Below are 11,528 nucleotides of genomic sequence, written 5' to 3'. Positions count from 1 at the left end.
TAGTCAAAGTCTCCCATGTTACAGGGGTCGGACTACACTGACCTTTTCCCATTACGACTGGGATATCTCTCTGCACAGAGCTTCAATACTGATGCCGTTGTTCTATGGAAACTAGACTAGAGAGGAATCCATACATATATGGTATGACCCAATATCCTTGGTCAATTTATAGTGAATTTCCAAAGGCGAACAGGAATCCAGAACTGTTTTGGCCTGTCCACAAAACCGAATATCTCTTTCTGTACTGTTCCTATAATTGTTTCGTTACTTCCATCATGAAATAGATTCATCAAGGTTCGATTACATAATTTATTCTACTATTTAATTCCACTCCTACGATTCTTGTGATTTTTCCAATCCACACCACTGCTGCTATCAGTTTGTTTTCAAGTGAAACTTACCTAATTTGGGTTTCATGGACCAACTAGGGCCTTGTCATACACTAAAGCCCACATATGAATCATACTTAGCCATTCTAGTGGTGATCATTTGCTCAACACTCCATTCCAACATAGTTACATCATGAAACCATCTATACATTCATAAATACGAATGGTCTTTATGCCATACTCCCACTTCACAAGCCATCTTCGCATGGCTGTACACTTATACATTTCATAAAGTACCTCGAAAAAACAATGGGTGTCATACATGCCATAACAAAATTCAACCAAAATAGTACCCAAAAGAGCCTTTGATAGTGTGGGCGACTTCGACTTCAAGATCCCGAGTCCGATAGCTGGAGAACCAAAATCTATAAAACAGAGGAGCAATGTAACGAGTAAGCAATTATGCTTAGTAAGTTTGAGCAAGGAATTCCAGCATGCACAAAGAATAGCACACGTTTAGCTAACGGAATATTTCATAATACGCAATTTACCGATATCAAACTTGCTTCACAACATTAACAACCTTATGTACATACCAATAACTAACTTGGCCGAAGCCGGTAGCTCGTTATCACTGAGCGAATTTATTGTAAGGCCGATTAAATCAACACTACGAACAATCCCCAATGGTTTCGAGTATTCGCTGAATTTACAGCAAGCTCATTCATTACCATCACGTACCTCGGATTTACCGGATAGCTCTTCAATCCTCGACATAGCCGGTTAGACTACACAATGCTTGGATAACCCGGATTAACAACTCGCACGAATGCTTCGGACTTAACCCGATTAATAACTCGCACGAATGCCTTCGGACTAACCCGGATTAATAACCGCACGAATGCCTTCGGGACTTAACCGGATTAGTATTCGCACAAAGGCCTTCGATCTTAATCCGGATATATTCACTTAGCAAAAGCCTTCGGGACTTAGCCCGGACAGCATTCAATTAATCATGCACATCTAACATAATTCATAGCACATTCATATTTCATTTTCGTTTACGAAACTCAAACACAAGGCACATATTGTCCTTGCACATTCGGCTCATAGCCACACATAGAGCATGATTTAATCACATCGAAATTTAAGCTCTCTTACTCAAGAACTTACCTCGGGTGTTGTCGAACGATTCCGCTAGCTATTCAACCACTTTTCCTTCCCTTTATCGGTTTTATTTCCCCTTTGCTCTAGAGCTTAATCAAACAATAATTGATTTCATCATTTAGGCATCAAAGATGAACACAAGCACTTAGCCCATATTTATACATTAGACATTAAAGTCTCATACATGCAAAAATCATGCATCAACACCACATATTAGCTAATTTCTTGCCCTTGACCGAATATGCATGTCCATTTTTGGGGTCGATTTCAACACTTAATACACACATGTACACACTAGTAAAGCATCCTCCCCCTTTTCATCAATTTAACACATGCATTGCTCATTAACATGCAAGTTACATTCGCCTTAGCACATCTTGCTAGCCGATTCTTCTCCATTAGCAACCATGCACATATTGCCACACAAAAAAAGCTAAAAAAGGTCAAATCATCAAGCATCATCACATGCATCATAACAAGCTTCATATTTGCATGCAATGGCATTAACACAACCTCCACCTAGGCCGAATCTTAACTCATCCTCATGCCTCATCACCACAACATCAAACATCAACCAAGAATGATTCATCCATGGTCAAGTGCCATTTCCATCACATAGCAAGATTAGACCATGGGTTAGGTAGAACTCAAGCTAACAACTAAAACATGCATGCCTCTCATGGAACATCATCAAACATACCTTAGCCTAGCTACATGCATGGCCGAATCTCTTCACCTTTCTTCTTCTTTCCTCCTTAAAATTTTTGGCCAAGGATGAACCAAAGGATGAGAAAATTTTTCTTTGTTTTTCTTTCTAGTTTTTGGCAAGCATGAAGATGAGAAAAGGATGAACAAAATTCCCCCTTTCTCTTGTTTAGCTCACGGCAATGGGGGGACAAACACTACACACACATTTTTTTCTTTTGTTTTCCATTTCTTTATTACCCATACTCCTTATTTTATTCTTCCACTAACAAAACATGTTTCATGACATGTTTTACCCATCCTTCCTTGTCATGGCCGGCCACTACTCTTTAGGGGGGGAATTGACATGCAAGTCCCCCCTTTGTCCACATGCACTAATAGGTCCTCACACATTGACCTATCACATTTTAGAATTTTCTCACATAAGTCCTATTGACTAAATTCACATGAAATCAACCAAATTGAAGCTTGAAATTTTCACACATTCATAATTACATATTCTACACAATAAGTATCACATTCAAACATTTCGATGACTCGGTTTAGCGGTCCCGAAACCACTTCCCGACTAGGGTCAACTTTGGGCTGTCACAACTCTCCCCCACTTAAGAAATATTCGTCCCCGAAAATCTTACCGGTAAATAGGTTTGGGTATCGTTCTTTCATCGAGCTCTCGGTCTCCCAAGTAGCTTCCTCGATCCCGAGTTTGAGCCATAACACCTTTACTAGCGGAACTCTTTGTTTCGCAACTCCTTCACTTCACGAGCTAGATACGCATCGGTTCTTCTTCATAGCTCATGTCGACTTGAATTTCAACCTCCGATGGGCTAATTATGTGCGATGGATCAGATCGATAGCGTCGAAGCATCGAAACATGAAAGACGTCATGAATCTTTTCAAGCTCCGGGGCAAATCAATCTATACGCAACCGGACCAACTCGTTCGGAGATTTCGTACGGCCCAATGAATCTTGGGCTCAACTTGCCCTTACGGCCGAACCTGAGTATCTTTTTCCAAGGTGAAACCTTAAGGAACACTTTGTCTCCCACCTGATACTCGATGTCTTTTCGTTTCAAATCTGCGTACAATTTCTGACGATCCGTGGATACCTTCAGACTTTCACGGATTACCTTTACTTTCTGTTCAGCATCTCTAATCAAATCAACTCCGAAAATTTTGCTTTCACCGAGCTCGGTCCAAAACAATGGTGTACGGCATTTACGACCGTACAAAGCCTCATAAGGTGCCATCTTAATACTTGATTGAAAACTATGTTGTAAGCGAATTCAATCAAAGGTAAATACCGTTCCCATGAACTACTGAACTCGAGGATGCAACATCTCAACATATCCTCAAGTATCTGAATTATCCTCTCGGATTGACCATCGGTTTGGGGTGAAAAGCAGTGCTAAAATGCAGCTTGGTACCTAGAGCTTCTTGCAATTTCTTCCAAAATCGTGAGGTGAATCTCGGATCTCTATCCGACACGATAGAAACAGGTACCCCGTGTAATCTCACAATTTGATAAACGTACAATTCAGCTAGTTCTCCAATGAAAAATCTGTACGTACGGGGATGAAATGAGCCGACTTAGTCAGTCTATCAACAATAACCCATATCGCATCCTTCTTACTTGCTGACAAGGGCAGTCCGGACACAAAGTCCATTGTGACTCGATCCCATTTCCACTCGGGTATCATGATCGGCTGGAGTAATCCTGAAGGCACTTGATGTTCCGCTTTCACTTGTTGACATATTAAACATCTCGAAACAAAGTCAGAGATGTCCCGTTTCATACCATGCCACCAAAATTGACGTTTCAAATCATTGTACATTTTCGTACTCCCCGGGTGAATTGACATTCGGCTACAATGGGCTTCGTTCAGAATCATCGAAATGAGTTCCGAATTCCTTGGAACACACAAACGATTTCTAAACCTCAAACAATCATCATCATCAATTTGAAACTCCGATTCCTCGTTCGGAAAACACTTAGCCCGTTTTGCAACCAATTCATCATCGACTTTCTGAGCTTCACGAATTTGGTGAGTCAATAATGGTTTAGCTTTTAATTCAGCTACTAACACACTGTCTGGTAGAACAGACAAATGCACGTTCATCGCTCGTAAAGCAAACAATGACTTCCGGCTTAAGGCGTCCGCAACCACGTTAGCCTTTCCGGGTGGTAATCAATGACAAGCTCGTAATCTTTCAACAACTCAAGCCAACGTCTTTGTCGCAGATTCAAGTCTCGTTGAGTCATCAAATATTTGAGACTTTTGTGATCCGAAAATACATGGCACTTCTCACCAAACAGATAATGTCGCCATATTTTTAAAGCAAACACGATGGCAGCTAGTTCGAGATCATGGGTCGGATAATTCCTCTCGTGTGGCTTCAATTGTCTCGACGCATAGGCCACGACTCGACCTTCTTGCATCAATACGCAACCCAACCCAAGTAGGGATGCGTCACTATAAATGACAAACTCTTTACCTGATTCGGGTTGCACCAAAATTGGAGCTTCAGTCAAATGAGTTTTCAGTTGGTCGAAACTTTTCTGACATTTCTCCGTCCACTCGAACTTAACATCCTTTTGAAGTAGCTTCGTCATTGGTGTGGCTATCATCGAGAAACCTTTCACAAATCGTCGGTAATAACCGGCGAGCCCCAAAAAGCTCCGAACTTCAGTAACATTTCTCGGAGGTTTCCAGTCAAGTATGGCTGAAATTTTATTCGGGTCAACTCGAATACCCGACGCGGATACCACATGACCCAAGAAGCTAACCTCTCTTAACCAGAACTCACACTTACTGAACTTAGCATATAACTGCTTATCCCGCAAAATTTGCAGCACTAGCCTCAGATGCTCAGCATGTTCGGTCTCATCTCTTGAATAGACCAAAATGTCATCAATGAACACAACTACGAACTGATCCAAATACGGTCTGAAGATCCGATTCATCAAATCCATAAATACCGCAGGGGCATTAGTGAGCCCAAACGGCATCACTAAGAATTCGTAGTGACCATATCTCGTTCTGAAGGCAGTTTTGGGAATATCTGGATCTCGAATTCGCAACTGATAATAGCCCGATCTCAAATCTATTTTTGAGAACACTGAGGCTCCCTTCAGTTGGTCGAACAAATCATCGATGCACGGCAACGGATATTTGTTCTTTATCGTCACTTTATTCAGCTGACGATAGTCAATGCACAACCTCATGGTTCCGTCCTTCTTTTTCACGAACAATACTGGTGCACCCCAAGGTGAGAAACTTGGTCGAGCGAAACCTCTATCCGTCAGTTCTTGCAACTGAGCTTTCAACTCCTTTAACTCAGTTGGTGCCATACGATACGGAGCTATCGAAATCGGCGTAGTCCCAGGTACAAGCTCAATACCAAACTCTACCTCCCGAACAGGTGGTAAACCCGGTAATTCTTCCAGAAAAACATCCGAGTATTCACAAACCACCGGCACAGATTCGGGTTTCTTTTCTAATTCTTTGTCACCAAGTACATACGCAAGGTATGCTTCGCACCCTTTTCTTACATATTTCTGTGCCAACATTGCTGATATTACAGCTGGCATCCCCTCTAAGTCCGCAGACTCAATTCGGACTACTTCGTTATTTGCGCATCTCAAATCAATAGTCTTGCTCTTGCAATTCACAATCGCATCATGCGCGGTCAACCAATCCAAACCAAGGATAACATCAAATTCATCAAACGGCAAGAGCATCAAGTTCGCCGGGAAACAGGAACCTCGAATTTCCAGGGGACATTTCTTACACACTTTGTCGACAAGCACGTAACGACCCAAGGGATTTGACACCCGAATTACGAACTCAGTAGACTCAATAGGTAAAGTCTTACTGGATGCTAAGGTTTCACATATGTAAGAATGAGTAGAACCGGGGTCAATCAAAGCAATTACATTAGTATCAAAGAGGGTGAATGTACCGGTAATAACATCAGGCGAAGAAGCATCCTCGCGGGCACGTATAGCATAAGCTCTAGCAGGCGCACGGGCTTCGGATCTGGTTATATCATCTCTAGATCCTCTCTGACCACCACCAGCATTGCCCATATTTCCAGATGGTCTACCTCGAGCAGTGGTAGCACCCGGTCTCCCACTCTGATTTGCATTCTGTCCCGACAACCTCGGGCAATCTTTAATGAAGTGGTCCACTGATCCGCATTTGTAACAGGAGCGGTCAGGAAATCTACAACTCCCCGAATGCCATTTACCACAATATCGGCATTTCGTCCTGTCTCGACGTTCATTCCCAACACTGGCGACCGAAGTGCCTCGTGTACCCACAGGGGGTCGATCACGATCTCGTCCAAAAAGGCCCGAAGTGCCTCTAAACTGGCCCGCATCATCTCGAAATCTCTTCGATGTCTGTTGAAGAGACCTCCCCGAGGATGTTTTACGAAACTCTCCAGTTCCCTCATCAACTCTTTGCTTTTCTTTTCTAAGCTCTTCGGCTTTACAAGCTCGTTCAACAAGTACCACGAACTCTTGTATTTCAAGAACACCAACGAACATTTTTATATCTTCATTCAGCCCATCCTCGAAGCGTTTACACATAACAGCTTCGGACGAAACACATTCCCGAGCGTATTTGCTAAGTCTAACAAATTTTCGCTCGTAATCAGTAACCGACATGGAGCCTTGCTTAAGCTCAAGAAATTCCTTCCGTTTTTGATCAACAAATCTCTGACTGATATACTTTTTCCGAAACTCAGTTTGGAAAAACTCCCAAGTTACTTGCTCTCGGGGCACAATAGAAGTCAGAGTACTCCACCAATAGTAGGCAGAATCACGTAGCAAGGAGATAGCACACTTTAGGCATTCATCGGGTGTACAAGATAGCTCATCGAGTACCCGGATAGTGTTGTCCAGCCAAAATTCAGCTTGCTCGGCATCATCGCTATCCATAGCCTTAAATTCAGTAGCCCCATGTTTTCGGATTCTGTCAACTGGGGGCTTATTTGACCTTATTTGGTCCGTTACCGGTGGTATTGTAGGTGCGGGGGTAGTATTTGTTCGGGAATGGAGGTTGTGGAACAGCCATATTAGTTCGAATGTATTGGTTAAACCAATCATTCATCACGCTATAGAATGCTTGTCTAGCTTCATCATTCTGATTACTAGCATTAGGTTGAGAGTTTGCCGGCACTGTCCCTTGTGCGGGAGCAGGCGCTACACTCTCAAGATCATCAGCTACCTCTCGGTCACGATCGGGATCCATTACTATAAATAAACACATTTACAATTGTCGGAAATCACCACACTATCAAGTAATCACATAAAATGGCATGTATAGCTAGACCCAAAACATTACGGTAGTCCTAGAATCGACTAAACCGTAGCTCTGATACCAATAAAATGTAACACCCCGAACCCGAGACCGACACCGGAGTCGGACACGAGATGTTAACAAACTTTGAAAAATTTTTCCAGACACTGCCCAGTCTGAGTACTAGTCGCTTCAAAAATCATATCTTGAGTTTCACAACTCAAAAATCAGTTTTGTGATTTTTCCCTGAAACTAGACTCATGTCCCCACCTATGGATTTTTTTCTAGAATTTTTGGTCGGGCCAACTAGTACAGTTTATTAGTCAAAGTCTCCCATGTTACAGGGGTCGACTACACTGACCTTTTCCCATTACGACTGGGATATCTCTCTGCACAGAGCTTCAATACTGATGCCGTTTGTTTCTATGGAAACTAGACTCAGAGAGGAATCCATACATATATGGTATGACCCCTAATTATCTCTGGTCAATTTATAGTGAATTTCCAAAGGCGGAACAGTGAATCCAGAAACTGTTCTGGCCCTGTTCCACAAGAACCCGAATATCTCTTTCTTTACTGTTCCTATAATTGTTTCGTTACTTCCATATGAAAGTAGATTCATCAAGGTTCGATTACATAATTTATTCACTATTTAATTCCACTCATACGAATTCTTGTGATTTTTCCAATCCACACCACTGCTGCTATCAGCTTCTGTTTTCAAAGTGAACCTTACCTAATTTGGGGTTTCATGGACCAACTAGGGCCTTGTCATACATAAGCCCACATATGATCATACTTAGCCATTCTAGTGGCTGATCATTTGCTCAACACTTCCATTCCAACATAGTTACATCATGAAACCATCTATACATTCATAAATACGAATGGTCTAATGCCATACTCCACTTCTACAAGCCATCTTCGCATGGCTGTACACTTATACATTTCATAAAGTACTCGAAAGACAACAATGGGTAGTCCTATACATGCCATAACAAAATTCAACCAAAATAGTACCCAAAAGAGCCTTTGATAGTGTGGGCGACTTCGACTTCAAGATCCCGAGTCCGATAGCTGGAGAACCAAAAATCTATAAAACAGAGGAGCAATGTAACGAGTAAGCAATTTATGCTTAGTAAGTTTGAGCAAGGAATTCCAGCATGCACAAAGAATAGCACACGTTTAGCTAAACGGAATATTTCATAATACACAATTTACCGATATCAAACTTGCTTCACAACATTAACAACCCTTATGTACATACACAATAAACTAACTTGGCCGAAGGCCGGTAGCTCGTTTATCAACTGAGCGAACATTTATTTGTAAGGGCTCGATTAAATTCAACACATACGTAACATATCCCCATATTGGGATGTTTTTCGAGTATTCGCTGGAATTTTACAGCAAGCTCATTCATTACCAAATCACGTACCTTCGGGATTTAACCGGATATAGCTCCTCGTTCAAATGCCTTCGGGACATAGCCCGGTTTTAGTAACTCACACAATGCCTTCGGGATATAACCCGGATTTAACAACTCGCACGAATGCCTTCGGGACTTAACCCGGATTTAATAACTCGCACGAATGCCTTCGGGACTTAACCCGGATTTAATAACTCGCACGAATGCCTTCGGGACTTAACCCGGATTTAGTATCTCGCACAAAGGCCTTCGGATCTTAATCCGGATATATTCACTTAGCACAAAGCCTTCGGGACTTAGCCCGGACAGCATTCAATTAATCATGCACATCTAACAATAATTCATAGCACATTCATATTTCATTTTCGTTTACGAAACTCAAACACAAGGCACATATTGTCCTTGCACATTCGGCTCAATAGCCACACATAGAGCATGATTTAATCACATCGAAATTTAAGCTCTCTTACTCAAGAACTTACCTCGGGTGTTGTCGAACGATTCCGCTAGCTATTCAACCACTTTTTCCTTCCCTTTATCGGTTTTATTTCCCCTTTGCTCTAGAGCTTAATCAAACAAATAAATTGATTTCATCATTTTAGGCATCAAAAGATGAACACAAGGCACTTAGCCCATATTTATACATTAGACATTAAAGTCTCATACATGCAAAAATCATGCATCAACACCACATATTAGCTAATTTCTTGCCCTTGACCGAATATGCATGTCCATTTTTGGGGTCGATTTCAACACTTAATACACACATGTACACACTAGTAAAGCATCCTCCCCCTTTTCATCAATTTAACACATGCATTGCTCATTAACATGCAAAGTTACATTCGGCCTTAGCACACATCTTGCTAGCCGATTCTTCTCCATTTAGCAACCAATGCACATATGTGCTCACACAACAAAAAATGCTAAAAAGGAGGTTCAAGAATCATCAAGCCATCATCACATGCATCATTAACAAGCTTCATATTTTGCATGCAATGGCATTAACACAACCTCCACCTAGGCCGAATCTTAACTCATCCTCATGCCTCATCACCACAACATCAAACATCAACCAAGAATGATTCATCCATGGTCAAGTGCCATTTCCATCACATAGCAAGATTTAGACCATGGGTTAGGTAGAACTCAAGCTAACAACTAAAACATGCATGCCTCTCATGGAACATCATCAAACATACCTTAGCCTAGCTACATGCATGGCCGAATCTCTTCACCTTTCTTCTTCTTTCCTCCTTAAAATTTTTGGCCAAGGATGAACCAAAGGATGAGAAAATTTTTCTTTGTTTTTCTTTCTAGTTTTTGGCAAGCATGAAGATGAGAAAAGGATGAACAAAATTCCCCCTTTCTCTTGTTTAGCTCACGGCAATGGGGGGACAAACACTACACACACATTTTTTTTCTTTTGTTTTCCATTTCTTTATTACCCATACTCCTTATTTTATTCTTCCACTAACAAAACATGTTTCATGACATGTTTTACCCATCCTTCCTTGTCATGGCCGACCACTACTCTTTAGGGGGGGAATTTGACATGCAAGTCCCCCCCTTTGTCCACATGCACTAATAGGTCCTCACACATTGACCTATCACATTTTAGAATTTTCTCACATAAGTCCTATTGACTAAATTCACATGAAATCAACCAAATTGAAGCTTGAAATTTTCACACATTCATAATTACATATTCTACACAATAAGTATCACATTCAAACATTTCGGTGACTCGGTTTAGCGGTCCCGAAACCACTTCCCGACTAGGGTCAACTTTGGGCTGTCACACTAGTAAGAATTTACTTGTTGATTCTACTAAGTTTGTTATAAAAGTGTTGAACCTCTTAGGCAAATATGTCTTGGTTGATAAATTTTGCAAGAATTGTCCATTAATGACTCGGGGTTACTGTTTTATGGCTGATTTGATGTTGTTGCTATTTGATGAGTTTGATGTTATTTTGGGTATGGACTGGTTGACATTGCATGATGCAGTAGTAAATTGCAGAAGAAAGAAAACTGAGTTGAAATATCAGAATAATGAAACTCTCCAAGTCGAATCAAATGATTTGGAGGGTTAACCAGCTGTAATTTCGTCGATGTTAGCTCAGAAATATGTGGAAAGGGGATGCAATGCATATCTTGAATATGTACTTGATACAAAAGTGTCAGAAACAAAGATTGAATTAGTACTAGTTGTTTACGAGTACCCACATGTGTTTCCAGAAGAGTTATCAGCTTTGCCACTGATCATAGAGGTTGAATTTGTTATTGATTTAGTATCGTGAACTTCACTGATATCGATAGCTCCTACAGAATGGCTCCGATAGAGTTGAAAGCTCAGTTGCAACAATTAACTGATAGATGATTCGCAAGACTGAGTTTCTCATCCTGGGGTGCTCCAGTGTTGTTTGTAAAGAAAAAAGATAGTTCTATAAGAATGTGTATAGACTATCGACGGTTCAACAAAGTGAAAATCAAGAATAAATATCCACTACCAAGAATTGATGATTTCTTTGATCAGTTGAATGGTGCAACGGTGTTTTCAAAGATTGACTTGAGATCTGGTTATTATCAGTT

This window comes from Gossypium hirsutum, chromosome A12, assembly GCF_007990345.1.
Source record: "Gossypium hirsutum isolate 1008001.06 chromosome A12, Gossypium_hirsutum_v2.1, whole genome shotgun sequence".
Lineage (NCBI taxonomy): Eukaryota > Viridiplantae > Streptophyta > Magnoliopsida > Malvales > Malvaceae > Gossypium > Gossypium hirsutum.
This window is presented reverse-complemented; position numbering follows the sequence as displayed.